The sequence below is a fragment of the Manis pentadactyla genome, chromosome 3, assembly GCF_030020395.1.
Source record: "Manis pentadactyla isolate mManPen7 chromosome 3, mManPen7.hap1, whole genome shotgun sequence".
Classification (NCBI taxonomy): Eukaryota; Metazoa; Chordata; class Mammalia; order Pholidota; family Manidae; genus Manis; species Manis pentadactyla.
Genome location: NC_080021.1, coordinates 44,984,560 through 45,002,532, shown reverse-complemented (window position 1 = coordinate 45,002,532; position 17,973 = coordinate 44,984,560). Strand labels below are relative to the sequence as shown.

At 42.2% G+C, this 17,973-nt stretch overlaps 1 non-coding gene across 1 annotated transcript; it reads right to left on the bottom strand.

Annotated features, from left to right (window-relative positions):
• Positions 1-46: 46 nt before the first annotated feature.
• Positions 47-128, bottom strand: TRNAS-AGA (transfer RNA serine (anticodon AGA)). The gene has a single exon. It is a non-coding gene; the product is annotated as a tRNA-Ser (tRNA).
• Between the last annotated feature and the right edge of the window lie 17,845 nt (positions 129-17,973).

The window sequence follows — 17,973 nt, the reverse complement described above, 5'->3', positions numbered from 1 at the left end:
ACATCCAAAACGAAAGCAAGTATTGGCTGCAAAATGCTTTATTTTCCGTAGTCGGCAGGGTTCGAACCTGCGCGGGGAGACCCCAATGGATTTCTAGTCCATCGCCTTAACCACTCGGCCACGACTACTGCGGTTGTGGGCCTTGGCAGGGAGGTCTATGTAGACTCTATACACAAGTGTATACTACACAAGTAACAGGTATGTATGGATGGGGAGAAAAGCATTACAAAGCTGTCCTGTCAGGTACGGGCAGATTAGAATGTTATGACTCTAATTTAGTTTTCTCAAAGATTCCTAGATCATATCCCGTCCAACCCGTTTTTTTCCCCACCAGAGAAACCGGTTTTAGTCAAATCTCTAAAGTTAGAGTTAGAAAGCAGGAGAGAGAGAGGAAATCCTGGCAACACTGTATACCTGCTTGCGCTGTTATGGAGCCATTTCCAAGAGGAAACCTGGAACACCGGGGCGGCTGACCACCTCCGGGCTTGCTTGGCTCCCAGCTCCATTCCTCTGTCTCTTGGGTTCTCTTTCCATCCACTAGGCACTAAAATACTATTACCCATCTATTTAAATTCACTATGCGGTCAGACTGTCCCACCGTATCATAAGACACTACAGTACTTTGAAAGGTGTAATGCGTCATGCAAATGTAGGTATTATCATTTAATGGTATTCCTATAAATACTACGGGTACAACCTGAACTTTGAGTATTTCTAAAGTGGGTAGCAAAGAGGTCGGCTTCCTTGGAACCCTGGAGATAGTTTCATCCAGATGATTAAGTAGCTTCATTTATTTGGTTTATTGTTTGTTCAAAATATCTTTAATGTCCCTGAAGAGCAACAGTGCAATGGTGTGTTGAAACGAATGGTACCTGCTCACTGGAGCCCACCTTTAAATTTTCATGAATTTTGGGAGCCAGTTGTTAAATGCAACCATTATTAAAAATGAAATGATTAAACTCGCAATTAAATTATCTATATTAAAAACAGAAGTAATACTTAGCATTTGCCACAGTCTAGTTATTTCACTGTATTTTACTATAATTTGTATGTTGAGGTTATTTACATCTATTGTATCTGAAATACTATACAATAGGTTACTATTTGGAATCACTTCTTAATTTTCCATCCAGTGGTGTCACTTGGGTAGTTTGAAATCAGCCTTTGTTGGGTGTATTTATAACCAGGGAAATTGCAAATGCTTTAAACTTGGCGTTTTCTACCTAAAAGCTTGTCAAACATTGACCAGCACACCACAAACGTTACCATCAGACTGACCAACCTGTAATATTCCCAGAAAGGCAAAACTCCCTTTACCTGTAGTGCTGCTCTGGTTATTCCCCCTGCAGCTTTGTTTTAGCCATCAGAATCCTGGCATATTGTATGATTTTCCCCAAGTTGCCTTGCTGAGTGCTTGGACTCCCGCTGGCCTCCAGCAGAAAAACAGGAATAAGCTACTTGATATTGAAGTTGCCTTTGCAGCACGGTTCCAGGGGGAGTAACGCTTAGTTGCCCTAGTTGCTATCCAGTTTAACAGGCTTAACTCAGTGGTTTGATTTTTCCCTAGAAAAGATGAAATCCGAGGTGGCATGTGCCAGTAGTTGAAAAAATCTATTAGCTTCTAGAAGATTTGCATGAAGGACTGAATACAAGAGAAAATGTTCCTAGTTGTGTGTTCTGTTTGTATGAATATTAGAAAAAATTGGAGCTTGTTTCCTTCTTCTTCCAGTCCCACCCCAATTTTAATAAAATACCAGAGGTTGGTGTTTTGAGAATTTCATTTACAGTTCATTTGATTCTCCACTGGGTTTCCTCACTTAAGCTGTGTTGTCTCGCTGATTTGCCTTAGAGAGAGAAAGGTCAAGTTCAGTGTCTACAAGGAGAAATTCCACATATCACATATGAGTATGGCTGTGTGATAGACTGCAAAATGATAGTGTACAATTAAAAATCTCCAGAAGTCAAAAGTGATACCAGGTGTGCTTCAGTGGACTCTAAACAATGGAGGTGGATGTACATGATGAATGTATACATGGCTTTAGAAGATTCTGCATGCATGCAAATCATATTAGAAGATAATTAAAAAAAGACACATTATATAGTCCTTTGGTACTTTCTTTTTGTTTTCCAAAGTGAGATATCTTGCTTATTATCTCTATAATGATTAATATGTGTAGACAATGATGTGAATCTTTGTCCCCTAAGTCTGTCCCAGCTTTGGAAAGCATGCTGTCAGATGTTTCATAAAAGAGTATAGCCAAGTGTCTTCAGACAATACAATTATTAAACATGGTAAGAGGAGCAGAACATGTATTATTACATTTATTTGGTATTCCAAGGAAGTATTTCAGGGAAAAGGTGTCCAAAATAAGAAAACAAAGCCCTGTTGGCTTTTCCAAGTAACTGAAGAATGTCCTGAGCCTGTCTTTTTGCTAGCACAATTCTAGATGAGTTAGAGGTGGTGATACAGCTGGTTCTGTTGTCCCCCAAAACTCCAGGCCAACCCCTTCAGTTACAAGGTGTTTTATGTCTCCTGACTATTTGCATAATGAATTACATGGCCTCTTTGAATTCCCATGTACTTGGGTTTAATTTTCCCGACCCTGCTTTTCTCCCTACACACTGCAAACTTTCTAAAAAAACATTCACTGCTGGGCAGTGACAGCAGTGTGAGGGGAGGCATCCTCCCAGAACAGTTGCAGCCTCCCAACAGCTGATGCTGTGGAAGAAATGGAATAGCAATGAGGCAGCTCCAGTTCTTTTAAGTGGTCCCTGAGTTAGGCCTTGAAGTCATGTAGGTAAATTCAGTCCAGAACACACAGAATCTTTATTGGAATCTGTACATTCATCTCTCACAGCTGTAGTGAGTTTAGACTAATCACAGCTCTCACTGGGATGCTATCATCTTTGTAAGTTGAACAGGGATCAGGAGCCTGCAGGCTTGGAACATCTTGAGAAAACTCTGGCCCTGAAATACATCATCACATGTGGGGGACACCACTTGTGGCATCATTGTAGAGAGCCTAGGAATCCTGAAATCGAGTATTTCTTTGGTGTGATGTCAAATAGCCTGAGAAATCTGAGAACTGCTGTGTGTGTGTGTTTTAAACTGCAAAACAGATTCTTTCCTCTTCCATCAACTCAGTTGCTGTCAATGTGTCCAATGTTAGGTGCCAGAAATGAACATCACCTTTTAGTGATAACAATACCAAGGTTAACATGGCCAGCAGGGGCTCTCTCAAGAACCTTTTAGGGTGTATTTTGATCCACAGACACATTCCGAAGGAGTGCATGTCCTTAGTCTTTGTGGTCTCAGTACATTTCTCTTCAGCAGGCTGGATAAAACCTGTCACTTTTTGCCAGAACTTCTTGTGCTTTGGGGCCCCTCATACACTATTTTTCATTGACCCCGTGTGTCCATACAGTACAGCTAGGTTCAAAGTTGGTATTTGGGAAGCAGCCTCTGACAGCACAGAGGCCTAGTGAACTATGGTCATTTCTTCAAAAGGCCAGCATTCACAGATGTGCTGTGAGAGTATAATATAATTTTTGACCCCACCCAGATGGATGTTTTATCACCATCCCCATAGCAACCAAACAGATCAGCCCAAAGAGGCAAGCACTAATGTATGTGGCTCAAACCAGGTGGCCCTGTGAGGCTTCAGACTGAGAATGAGTAGTCCAGTTTTTTTGAGGCTGTAACCTTAAAATGATCCTTTCAGTTCTGTCATTCTGTGAGTCCAGTTCCCTTTTCCCTTCTCTTTTTCTCATATTATTTTTTGCCTATAATTTTCAACCTTCAGAAAGTTAAACCTGATTCAAGAAAAAGAAAAAAAGATCAGTTGGGGACCTATGGGGCAGAGTAGGGATTTCACCCAGGCATTTCAATTAAACAAAGTGAGAGCCACACTGAGGGTAGCAATCCGAGTTGTCTCACAGGCCTGGGTTCCGGATTAGTGCTAATGGGTCTTCCATTTCCCCTGATGAGCCATACTGTCTCTTAGGGAGGAACCCAGGATTTTAAGCAGACCAATTTTCTCTATTTTATTAGTCACATTTCCACATGACCAATCGCATGACCTTTTAAAAGAAGATCCCTATAGTTTCTGATACTCCAAAAGCTTTCTACCTACACAAAAAGCTCATGGCAGTCCTGAAGGATGCAACCAACAGAGCTATCTCCATTGCAGTGAACTGCCCAAGGAATATTTGGAAAGACTTGAGTGGTATGTATAAAACTCTTTCATTTCACAGATGAAACAGTCAAGGCCAGAGAAGTGAAACACTTTAGAAATTCTTTGATTATTAAGACATGTTTATTGCAACCATTATCTTGTCTTATTTCATTATTATGTTGGTTATTCTGTATAAGCCTATTTCTAGTGGCCATAAGGTTGATGATACAAATTTAATATCAGATTGCCACATTTTGGAATCCTTTTATGCATTGACATATCAGGAAAAAAGATCCCCTCAGGTTCTGTATCTCTGGTTGCCTGTGTCACTCTAGTGTACCCACTGCTCTACAGTTCAGTGATTATGTCTAGACCTCATATTACAGATTTAGACACGAATACTCAAGGACAGAGACTGTAATTGATGCGTGTTTTTTCTCTGACAGTGCCAAGGAACAGAAGGAGAGGTGTGGCTTTTGAGAACATCTAAACTGGAATCCAATTATTATACTACTTTTGGGGGCCAGGGAATCCCCACTGTGTTCTAACAATGAGTCTGATTCTCCGATCTGTGAGTTTGGTAAATCCTTTCTTACCTGGTTTTCCTTTCTTACTAACGGGTGCAAAATGGTCTGTTCAAGCCATATAAGCTCTTTGCAGAAGGAGAATGAGTTTCTTTGAGCATAAAGGGACATCTCAGCTCTAGGAGAGGTTGTAGGAGCTACAGAGGGGTCTGGAGAAGATTGTGAATTCTAGGAGGGCAAGGCCTGGGATCACCTCTATAGCCCCAGGGCTGGTATGTGCCTGGTCTGTAAATGAAGGGACAGAGTCCTTTCATAGAAGGAGCAGCATATTTGCATATTTTCTGGCCTTTTTCTTCTTTCTTTTTATTTTCGTGAAACAGACATCATCTCAGACTACTTGCAGCCAAGTCTACAATGTACTTGTCATTTATTGGCAGAATGTCACTGATTTCTCTGTCAGTTCCTGTTTGCCCTGCTTGGCTGCAGGTATTGAAATATACCACCTGCAGGATGAATGCCTCCAGCCTCTGAGCCAACCCAGGACTTGCTTGCTCATCTTTGTCATGGTTAGATCTGGAATTGGTCTGGATGGCCAAAGTCTGGAATACAGCAAGCAAAATGCCACACTGCTATCTGTCCTGTGAACCCCTGTGGGATGGATTTTATTTTACCTTTAGATTGAAGTCCACTTCTGTTCTTGGGCTGAAACTTTGTCCAAACCCCAAAACCTTGTCAGGGCTGTGGTAGTTTCCTAGGGCTGCCAATAACAAATTGCTGCAAACTTGGTGGATTGAAACAACAGAAGTTTATTCTCTCAGTTCTGGAGGCCGGAAGTTTGAAATGAAGATGTGGGCAGGACCAGCAGGACCACACTCCCTCTGATGGTTCCCAGGGGTGATCTGTTCCTTGTCTTTTCCAGCTCTGGCGGCTCTTAGCATTCCTTGGCTGGTAGCCTCACCACTCCAGTCTCTGCCTCCATCTTAACCATTGCCTTCTCTCCTGTGTATCTGTTTTATATGGATCCATGTGGTTGCTTTGGGTCCACCCAGATTACCTAGGATAACCTCTTTCTTTCAAGATCTTAATCACATTTGCAAAGACCTTTTCCAAATAAGGTAACATATGTAGATTACAGGGATTCGACATGGATATTTTTTGGAGGGTCATCTCTTAGCTTACCACAAACTCCTGGCCCATGCTGGCCCCATTTCCTGGGAGATTGGCCCCTTGTCTCTCTTGGTTCTGGCTAAGGTTATATTTCAATGTGAATGAATCTATCTGAAATTAAATTCTGTCACCTATTTGACTGTGAGCATCTCTGTAGCTCACACATTCTTACTGCCTTTGCAGGCTTCCACTTCTAGCTCCTTGAGTATCTAGCTCCTTGAGTATCAGGCTGGATCAGATCCAAGCTTTCCTTTAAATCCTATGATGGACTCCTTTCTCACGCATAAGCTGAAGGTCAGGTCAGTTCTCTTAGCCTGAGCCATACTGGAATGGTTTTGATCCCATTGTCAGCCTGGTATTGAGGTTTCAGCATGCCTCATGGCAATGATTGAGTTGGGCATAGGATTCTCATGTCTATAATTTATTGCACACCTATCATATTCTAAAATCTTTATATAACTTATTTAATTGTCACAGCTGAAGAAATAGGGGCAGAGAGGTAAAGTTATTTGCTCAAGGTCATATAACCTGGGTTTTGAAAATGGGTCTAAGTGCAAAACTCATGTTCATTTTGCTACGTCATACTAATCCTAATCCTAATCCTAATCCTAACCCTAACCCTAATCCTAACCCTAACCCTACAGCTCCATTTCCCATTACTCCTGGCAAGAGGCACCAGACTTGTAGGGGGTGCTTTGGAGTCAGAAGGGCTAGAACCAGGTCTATGGTCCTTACTAGTGCTGTGGCCTTGGACAACTGAACATAATTTTTATATCCCTGCACCCTCACCTTTTACATGTTTTCATTATTTATCTTAGGGTTATTTTCTCTCCATCTCTTCATTAAAAGAAACTGTGATAAGGTAGGAATTTGCTTTAATTTGATTTTCTAATTACTTATAAGGACTGACAGGCAGCTTTACTCAACCAACAACTTAATTCTTAAATTCTTGTCTGGGATGGGGGGGTGGGCATGTAGGGGTTGGTCTGTCCAGTTCCAGGTCTTTGAGTATATATAAGTTTATACTACTGTTTGTCAGTTCTCATTATTCTACAGTTACTATAATTCCCCACTGTGTGTAGAATCTGTCTGTGCTTTCTGAACATTCTCCAGCAACCATCCTACATACAGAGAAGATGAGATGTGAGTGTAAAGGAAAACACCGAGTTCAATCAGCTAGGAAAAGTTTAAAAGCCCACATTCCAAGGAAGAAGTTGTGCAAATGAATTTGCATGCTGGTCTCTGACTGAAATCCAGACCCATCTCCACACTCTAATTTATAGTTAGACTAAAATTCTTAGGACCTACAGCTACTTGCCACTTGGCCAAGCACAAAACTTGGCCTTGCTAGCCTTGGTTTTAGTTCTAGCTCTGTTACTGTATTATGATCTTGGATGAGATGTTGAATCTTGTTTTTCAGTCTCCTTATCTGTAAATTGTGGCTAGTTAAATATTTGATATGCTTACAATGCCTGACATTTCTATGATATTAAAAAATGAGAAAATTTAAAAGATAGCTTTCTTAATATAAAGGAATTCACATAGGCCTGGTTTCAATCTCACTTCCCCCATTTACTAGCTGACTGTAAGAGGTGCCTGATTTAAAAAAAAAATTGTGTTAGCAATGCAGTGCTTACCTGGCAAGGATGTTGTGAGGGCCAAATGGGAGCCCACAGTGGAGTTCACAGAACTGCAGAGCTACTGAGAGAGCCAGATTGGTCTCTAACAAGGAGCCCAGGGAGATGGTAGAAATGGCTGTTCTCATTGCCTAGGGCCTCTCTGGGCTTGCCTTATGCTTTCTGTTCAAAGCTAAGATGCTGCTTTGTAGCAGGCAGATTACTGGTTGAAGTAAAGACTTAGTTTCATTAGTTTAAAACAAAGCCACACATCCAAGACTACTTTGCTTGAACCCTGGGGAGGGGCACAACAAGGGAGTGAGGCATCCTGATAGTGTGAGAGCAGGTGGGAAGGCCAGAGGGGGCCTTGGAAGGATCCTTGCTGAGACAGAAAGAAAAGATGAATGATGTTCCGGTGTAGATTAAGTCAGGGAAAACATGTATCTTTTGCACAAAACCCTTTCTGTTTTGAATCTTGCTGCACTACTTCAGTTCAAATTCCCATCTGTTTGAGATATCCACAATCTTCTCTTGCTGGTTTCCCTGCCCTCCAAATCAGACCTGTATACTTGTACTTCTGGCAGTCTTCTTAGAGCTGAGGCCTTCATACTTTTTGACAATGACTCACAGTAAGGAATACACTTTAGACAACAGCACATATACATCTTTCTGCTCTCTATCTATCCATCCATCCATTACCTACTTACCTGTATGCTATCTATTTAAAGTGAGACCAAAGTTTTTATGAAATTGTATTTTAATCTATGTGAGATGCATTCTGATACATTCTATTCTATTCTGTTTTTATTCTCTTATGAAAAATAACACTGCTAGTCAAAACCCACTTAAATAGATCCCATGACCCACTAGTAAGTAATAACCCACAGTTTGAAGTATTCTGTTCTCAGAGCATTGCTCTGATCATGTGCTTAGTTTATTACTAAATCTCTGGTGGCCTTCCATTGCCTTCCACATGAAGTCCAAATTCCTTAGCCTGAAAGGCTCCTAGGTCCCCCTCAGATCCATTTCCCATTACTCCTGGCAAGAGGCACCAGACTGTAGGGGTGCTTCGAAGTCAGAAGGGCTAGAACTGGGTCTATGGTACTTACTAGTGCTGTGGCCTTGGACAACTGAACATAATTTTTATATCCCTGCACCCTCACCTGTAAATGGGAATAATGGTGCCCACCTCATCGGGCTTCTGAGGGTCATATGAGAGTGTACACAGTAAGTAGTCAGTATTTAGAAGTAAGTAGAAGCATTTGGTGCCCTCCAGCACTGTGCATTTCCTCATTCAATTACTCCTTCCCTGACCCTACTGTCTTTTTGGGGAAATCTTACCAATTTTTTATGCCACTACAACTGGAGTCTCTCCTGACCAATGAATGAGAAGTGTTTCATTCCTCCCTTGAGTATCCATAGCTTTATAACCACATTGTGGCATTTACTGTTATTGTCTGTTCTAGTTAATTCTAATGCCCCTTACAAGAATGTGAGCTCCCTGAGGATGGGGACTGTGTTCACCCCATATGTACTCTCCTGATGTCATCCCCTCAAAACCTAGCACAAATAATATGTTGAATGATTAAGTATGTAAAATTACCACTTGCTTTAGGAAGCTGGGATGAGTATGACCAAGTTTTCCAGTTAAAATGGAATGTCTGATAGTATATACCTAACTGAGGATGTCTTGCCTATCTTATATTTTAATTTCACCAGAAATAAAAATAATCCTTGGTTGAGCTGAACTTCTCATATATACACAAATTGCCCATATAAGTGACCAGCCTGTGGCTGGTTTTATATCAATGATATCAGTGGTGTTAATGATTGTCATTCCCAGAACTACCTTGTGTTTCATGGGAAAATAACAAAATGATATAGTTCTAAAATGAATCTTGACTCAAGAGATCAGGGTAATGGTTATGGGTACAGGCTTTGGGTCTAAACCTATTTAAACCTTATTTAAATAGAATGAACCCATTTACTGGTTGTGCTATTTGATCTCCCCATGCCTCTATTTCCTCATTTATAAAAATGGGGACTAATGATTATTAGGACTATTATCAAGATTAAATGAGTTAATACATGTGAAGCACTTACATAGTATCTGGTCAGCATCTACCAATTCCACTTTCGGTATCTACCCAGTAGATATGACCGTATATATTCACCAAAAGCATTACTAAAATATTCATGGTAGCAAGATTTTTAATAGCCTCAAACTGGAAGCTACCCAAATACCCAGTAACAGTAGAATGTATCAATAAATAGCAGTGTAGTTACATAATAGAATGTTATACAGCAATGAAAATGAATGAATTGTATGTACTTGTAACAACATGGATGCATCTCATAAACATAATATAGAAAGAAGCTGGATACAAAAGAGTAAATACTGTATGATCCCATTTATATAAATATAAAAAAATAAAATTAGAAAATAGGATAATGATTGCTTTAGTTGGGGAGAATGACTAGAAAGTAGTAGTAGGAGGGTTTCTGGGAAGCCTGGAAATGTTTCTTGTGGGTGTCTTGCCAATGCGTTTCAGCCCCGGACAAGTTCACTATGGATTCAATGAAACCAAAATATGACAATGAAACATTCTTGGGGTGAAAGGGTGTGGATAAAATGAGAGTTTCTGTGGCTAGGATTCTCACCTGGCCCTGGTTGACTAGCTCACTGCACACTTGTGGGCAATACATGGCTGTTGACTGTATATAAAGAGCTCCGCCCAGTGCTATGGGTGCGACACGGTGGCAGGGCTGCAAGGCTGCAGGAGAGCAGGGCAGAGGCTGGAGTGGTGGCAGCGCCAAGGACAGAGGCTCAGAGGACAGCTGTGCAGGATGACTGTGCAGAGAGGCCAGAGGATGGCTGTGCAGAGAGACCCAGAGGCAGAGACTGGCTTGCTGCATGCAGACTTGCTCTGAGTGAATGGGATTGTAGAGACTGACCTGCCACCTGGAAATAAAGTTGGGTATAACCCTTTCACGTCAAGAACTTTTTGCTGTCAATTTCTTTGGTCACACTGAATCCATAGCAAACTTGCCCGGGGCTGAAACCCATTGGCAAGACAAAGGGTTTATACTCAACTTTATTCCCACTGTGGCAAGTCAGTCACTAGAATCCTGCCCACTCAGAGCGAGTCTGCATGCAGCAAGCCTGTCTCTGCCTCTGGGCCTTTTCTCCCCTGCAGCCATCTCAGTCTCTGTCCTCGGTGCTGCCACCACTCCAGTCTCTGCTCCCCTTCAGCTATGTAGCAGCCCAGAGCCCAGGGCAGAGCTCTTTATGTAGAATTAATAACAATGTATTGCCCACACATGTGTAGTGAGCAAGCTGACCAGGGCCAGGTGATAATCCTGGTCATAGGAACCTTCACTTTCTCCATAATGGGTGTGTTCAGTTTGTGAAAATTTGCCAAGTTGTGGACTTGTGATTTGTGTACTTTTCTGTATGTAAATTATTTTTTAAAAGTTTAAAAAAAATAAGTGGTGAATAAAAAGTGCTTAATAAATGTTAGATTATATTATTATTATTATTAACCAGAAAGACCAAGTTTTGGATCCTGGCTCAGGGACACTGACACTAAAGAGTCTCTTAAACTCTCCATTTATAAAATAAAAGCAGAGATAATAATTCTTGCCTTGAAGAGATGTTATGTGCTATTGAGAACAGGTGAGGTGAGATTTTTAAAATTATGTCTTATTTAACATTCAGCAGCAACCTTGGAGCAGATTTTTATTATAATAGGAATAACTGAGTGCATCCTTTAGTTGTAAAAACGTAAAGCCAGTAGATAGATACCTCTTACCCATGGGATAATATATTAAGAGATTTTTGTTAGGGTCTCACAAAGGTAGCCATTTCACCGTAGTCCTTGGTATATAAAACTGGTCTTGACTAGAAGTTGGTAATTTTGCCAAGGGGCCAAGGAACCCCCTGGAAAGAAAGGGTTAAAGTTTTTGGCCCTTCTCTTTTGAGAGTTAATGTTTTTATATATTGATGTACTGAACTAAAATTTCTGTCAGTCCAACAGTGAAACACCAAGTATAGGAAGAATAACAAGGGCCCTAGGATGGAGTTCCCCATGAGCATGTCTGGCCTGCTGATCTGGATTCAGGATTTAGGTCAGGGTTTCAGTGGACCCTGGGACTGGGTCAGGATCTCATGGGAAAGGGTCATCACAGCAGATGACAGAGGCAGGAGCCTTCTACACCCAGCCAACCCGGCACAGTTTTATATTTAGGGATGCTGACTAGTAGACACATTTGGCCAGAAAGTGTGGGGAAAGTGGAAGTTCCTATGGCCAGGATCCTCACCTGACCCTAAACTACTTGATGATGTAATTGGCCTTCTGCTAGGCTACTGCTCCCACACCCGTTGGCAATGAGCTATTATTGACTGAGTCACTATATAAAGAGCTCTGCCCAGTGCTCTGGTTGGAGACAGAGGTGGAGGTGGATTATGGACCTGCTGACTGCTGCATGCAGATGTGATTCTAGTGCTTGACCTACTGCTGTGAGAATAAAGCCAGGTATAAACCCTTTTACCCCAAGAACGTTCTGTTGTCATTTCTCAGCCTCACCAAATCCACAGCTAACTTGCCTGGGGCTGAAACCCTTAGGCAAGACATAAGTATGGGTGGAGGTCTGACTATGGGCTGTGAGAGGCAAGGACTTCTCCGTGGCAGGGATAATCAGTCATTGATGGGGCCAGTGTTTGGTATGTCCACCAGGTAGCCACCAAAGCAATGGCATTGGTGAGCTAACAGAGCCTTCTAGTTATTTCTCTCATCTGGCATTTGGAAGTATGATCGACCCTTTAGAATTGAGAAAGGCTGTAGGTGGAAGAATGGGAAAGGAGCCAAGGAGGGAATTCCAGACTTCCTGCTGGTAAGGTCTTTGGGCCTCAAGCAATTTGCTAGAAGAATGCAAAAAATGAAATATTATTTGTATTCTAAACTAGGAAAGCATATGTCCTTGTTAATAATAATAATAGCTACCTTTACTGGGCACTTACCATGTGTCTGGCATGGAGACTGAACTTGATCAAAATTTATCCTATCTTCCTAGGCATATGACTGGTTGGCTTTCCCAGCACTCTTTGAGTTAGATGTGGTCCTGCCACTAAACTCAGAGTGGAAACATTGTGTAGCACTACTGGTCTTAGGCCTCAGGACGACAGAAGGTTCTCCTTCAGTGCTTTCTTACTTTGCTGCTAGTTGCAACTCTTAGTAATCCAGCTCTGACCAGGCAGGTGTTAGCAATGTCTTAGGGAATGACAGAACATCAACGGGGGGAACCTGGGTCCCCAAATGACTGTGTGAGTAGCACTTCCCTGCTACTCTGGACTGCTAGCCCTGGAATTGTTATGTGAGGAAAAATAAGCTGTTTGTCCCCTGAGTTCATGCTTCTCAAACTGTAATGTGCAAAAGAATCATCTGGGGATTTGTTAAAATGCAAATCCTGATTTATTAGGTCCTGAATAGGGGCTCGAATGAACTTGAGATTTTGCATTTTTAACAAGTTCCCAAGTGATGTTAATGATGTTGGTCCAGGGTCTGTACTTTAAGTCTCTTCCCCTGGAATTCTGATTTAATTGGTTGGGGTGGGATTCAGGGATGTGGTATAAACTCCCTCCTCCCCCCCAAAAAAACCCCCAACGACCTCCACAGGTGATTCCCATCTACAGACAGAGTCAAAACCCACTGGATTTGAGGAATATTCTCATCAGTTCCTTCTAGCTTTTCTAAACAGCCATGTCATCTTTTCTTCTTATTAACCACTTAGGGATAAAGCTCCTGGCTGCTTGTTTGCACTTCTGGGAGTGCTTGTCTTTCTAAACTTCATTTCAGCCAGAAATTTCCTTTTTGACGTCTTCTTGTTTGACATCTTGTTTTGGATGCTGAGCTTTGTCTTTGAACAAAATAATTCAAAATGGTGATGTATAGAGATGCTGATTGTTGGCTCTTCCCAAAATCTGCTTTTAGGGACCACATACTGAGCATTTAATCTTGAACATGCAGCAGCAGTGTGACTTGAGGTTTCATCCCTAAGACAGACACTTGCCATTACTGAGTTGGATGATGTAATAATTTAACTACTATTTTGTGCAGTGAGTTCACCTGAAGGTTGCAAAGTCTTTAGAACATCTGGTGGCAATGTGTAGTTAACACAACATTATTTTGCATTTATTAAGTGTTAATAATGCACTAGGTGTTGTACGGAATACAGTCCTCCTTCAGAAGTCAAGAGAGAGGGCAAATATGTCCCAGAAGAAAGAAGGTGAGGCTTATGATGGTTAGGATTTTTCCTAAAAACCCTTCCTACCTGGATCAGTTGAAACTTTATAATTTTGGAAAAAGTTGTCACTTGTATAAATTTTCTGCAGTTTATAAAATGTTTTTATATAGATTATCTAATTTAATTCTCATTTTAACCTTGCTGCATGGTGTTTTAGTCAGCAGCAAGCAATTGAAAACCTGACTCAAACCGTATTAAACATTAAGGAAAGTAATAATAATTTTCTCAACTCTAAATGCAGAAGTGTAGTGGGCGTGGGCTTGCTAATCCAGCAGGTTAGTGAGGGCTCAGGTGGCCTTCTCTCCATTCTGTTAGCCAGGGCATCTACTCAGCCAAGGCTGCTTTCCCTCATGCTAGTAAGAACTCTGGCAGTGGCAACTGGGGCTGCCCTCTCCTTATTCATGTCTAGCTCAAAGGAAGAAAAATCTCTCACTCAGCCATGGAAGAGGAGTCCTTCTCTTCTCCTGGTTAGTTGGTTTAGGCAGTGTGTCCATCATGTTGGTGTGGGGGTGGTGGTGTAAGTGGTGACCTAGAGTGATTGGCTTGGGTTCCTGAACCAATTACTGGCAAAGAAGGATGGGATTAGCGTGACTAGCATAGACCAGTCAGGATTCACTCCTGGAGCTGGGCATGGAATCAGTTTCCCTTGGGCCCCATGGGTAGATGAACAAAGTCAGAACTCTGTTAGGAAATAAGCAGAGGGGAATGGATGTTGTCCCACTCAACAGAGTTTACTCCAAGTACTTGCTGCTAATTTGCAGAGGAAAAACTTATGGAAGTTGAATGACTGCCCAAGATCTCACAGTAGGTGGGTGGCAGAATGGAATATTGTAATTACAAATTTGTGGTCCACCTTAGCAGTTGAACCAACCCAAGACAATACTCAAAACAGAAGTTTGTGTGCAGTTCGTCCCACTCTTCCTCCTCCCCCTCTCTCATCCACTTTCTTTTATAATTTAGAAAAAAATGCACTCACTGGCATGTGCTAGTCCCAGCCTGCAGACAATGAGTGGCACTCTCAGGTAGGGTGCCTGAGGCACTCTCCAGGCCCAAGACCAATGTGCTCCTGTAGACATTTCCCCAACCTGGGCCAGTGCTGTGGCTGGGCTGGCCCTTGTGGGTCTTAGAATCACAGGATGCACTTCAGCAAAACCATCAGGGAACTTAGAGGAAAGAGGTTTCTTACTCGTGAGTCCTGAAGGGTTCTGTGCATGCCTGAAGGCCACAGTGAAGTTGAGGTCGGGGCGGGGGTGGGGGGAGAAGCTGGGGCTCTGCCTTTTTCTTTGTTAGGGTCCGAGGGTGGAATATTTAGCATTTTGCAGGTCCAGTCTTTATGGGCTAATTTAAAGCAGAAGAGTGGGAATCAGGGCATGCGCAGGGAGAAGCAGAGTCAGTCAGTCAGTGGTCAGTGACTTAGGTTACCCAGGGCTTTCTGAAAGAGGGCTCTTCATGGAGGGTGTGTGTGGTAGAATTCTTATCTGGTTGTTTTGCTAGTAGCTGTGTCAAACATCTGGCAATATGTTTATTCAAGATGGGATATCTTTTGAAATTGATGCCTTGGCAATCAAAAGCTTAATGCTAGGTAGGCACACTACAGGCATGAAGATACCAGTTTCTACACTATCATGAGCTGTAGAACATTGAGCATCTTATTTTGTTTCTTTGGGCCTCTATTCTTAATTAATTAATGCTTAAGCAGAGCATTAGCCCTGTTGTAGCATTTGCTAAGGACTCTAGTTTTCATGAATTTTACATCTCTTTCCTCTTTTTTCCACCTGGAATCTCTGCTTATTAGTGGTTTCAAAATTTTCCGGTAACTATTTGGTAAGATGTGTATTTTCTAAAATGACCCAGTGCATGTGTGTGTGTGCATACACACACAAACACCCCTTAATTAAAAGTTTTATTGAGTACTATTTAGCCATAGTACAGAATGTAATGTACTCTTCTAGGATAGTCTACTATAGTCTATATCTTATCTTTTCTCATTCAGATATAGTCTATACCTATCCTATCTTATTTTATTTTTACAATTCTGGAGAGAAATGGACTATACTGATTTCTTGAACCTTCTGTGGTTCTCAACCCCTAGTAAAACTTTTCTGGATCAGCCTTCAACTGATTCTCTGGGCCTTAGACTTGGCAAGTCTGCATTCTCCCAATTGCCCCATCCACTACCTGACACCTATTAAAATTTCTCAGTCTGACATTTCATCTCCTTGGGATCCTGGCTCCTGCTGTCTCCTGTGACAGTTCGCCAGTTAGATCCACTGACGTCCGTCTCACAGTGTGCTGACAGTCTTTATTTGGCCCAACCCTCTCTGGCCCAAGCAAGCCAAGCCACTGGTTAGATCTGGCTGGGTCCTCGCAGGGTCTTTAGTCATAACTGGGTCTCTCTTGACTTCGGATAACTGCATGTCAGAAATGAGACAGAGAGAAACTATTCTTTTCTAGAACAGAGTTGAAAGACAAGACTAGAGCATTGAAGAAAGTGAGCTACTTCTTTCCCCAGATTTCTGTACAATCGGCTTCTCTCTTTCTTCTCTTCTACATTCCTCCATCTCTTTCTCACTCATTCCTCCCCTTCCTCCCCTGTATCTTTTCCTCTCTTCAAAGTGAGGTGCTCAAGTCAAAGACGTAGTAATGGTTTGTCCCACTTAAATACGGAACCTCATCGCTGTGGGTGTTTGCCGTGAGCTCTGCCTGCGGAACTGTAGCTCTGCCTAGAATCCCTGCAGAAATGCAGGATTCGTGCAGGTTCATCAGCAACTTTCACCTCCAGAAATCAAGTCCAGTCTAGCTCTTCATATGTACATAAATCATTATATGAAAGGTGAAAGTTCATCTGGCCCGATTTTGCTCCTCTGTTTTTGGTTTATCTTAATCCCGTTTTGCTATTTTTTCATCACCCCCTCAATCTTCTCTGTCTCTAAAAGAAGTGTACCTGCGCCTCCTCAACTTTTTTACAAACTCCGTTAGAGCCACTTTCTTCAATAACTGATTCCATATGTTGCATACATGAGCACCGTCAGGATCCTCCCCTGCCTGTGCCTCCTCATTTTTATACGGCATCCCACCGCATTTGAATCATTACAAAGGAGAAAATATTCTCCAGTCCCACACCAATGGGACCTTTCTCTGTGGCGTGGTCACCATATCCCATCATTTGAAAGGTTTTGAGGAAGTTTTTCTAGCCCAGTGAGAGACCGCTGTCTGCCTTCACTGTCCTTTCTACTTCCCTGGAAAGCTGGGGTGGCTTGGGTGGGGCCTCTCTTCCCTGCTCAGCATACTGTGCTTCTGGGAAAAAGGATAGGAAAGGCTTTGATCCTCCTTAGAGGGGACTGATAAGAACTCTGAGCAGACAGGGGACACCTCTCTGGTTTTCCAGTCAATTCCCCTTGCAAACATACTCTCAGATTTCAGTTGATTTTAAGTGCTGCTGGGCATAGGGCTGATGATTTTTAAGAACAGATATTTTTCTTCTGAATAACCCCATTCATCTCCGTTCAGGTTCTTTTTCTGTTGTGTGCCCAGATTTGATTGTTCCATGAGAGACATACTCTTGTAGTTCTCTGCTCCTAGTCTAAGTCTTTCATTTTTCTTCAGTAATTATTATTTTTACCTTTCCGATGAATATAGCTTTCCACGTGTTGAGATCTTTTCTTTTCTATGCACCAACAGGCTTTATCACCCTTTACCTCCTGCCATATCTCTCTGGAACAGGAGGGTGGCCTCACCCACCTTGCCCTGGGCACTGCTAGGAGCTCCACCAGGTCACAGGGCCTGGCAGGACTGGGGGCGGGGAGTTGTACTTCCTTATTGATGATTTCTAAGTCTGACTTTTCTTCTGTGCTGCCAGGAGGCTGCTTTAGGGTGTTTGCCATGCCTCACAGGCACTGAGCCCCATGGATGTGGTCAGCCTGTAGAGGCAGTGCCAAGGCTCCTGAAAGGGTGGGTGATGCATGGTGAGTATTTTTGCACAGTACCAACTTTTTCCTTTTTTTTTTTTTAAACTCCTTCCCAGTCTTTTAAAGATGCTACTGGGTTGGTTCAACAGGCCCAGATGACCACTTTTTGCAAACACTGACCTTATGTATGCTGACATATATTGTTAGACGCACTTCTAGGCCAAAGGGGGCTTGATAGATTCCACTCAATTGACTGCATAGTGTGTTATATAAGGGGCTT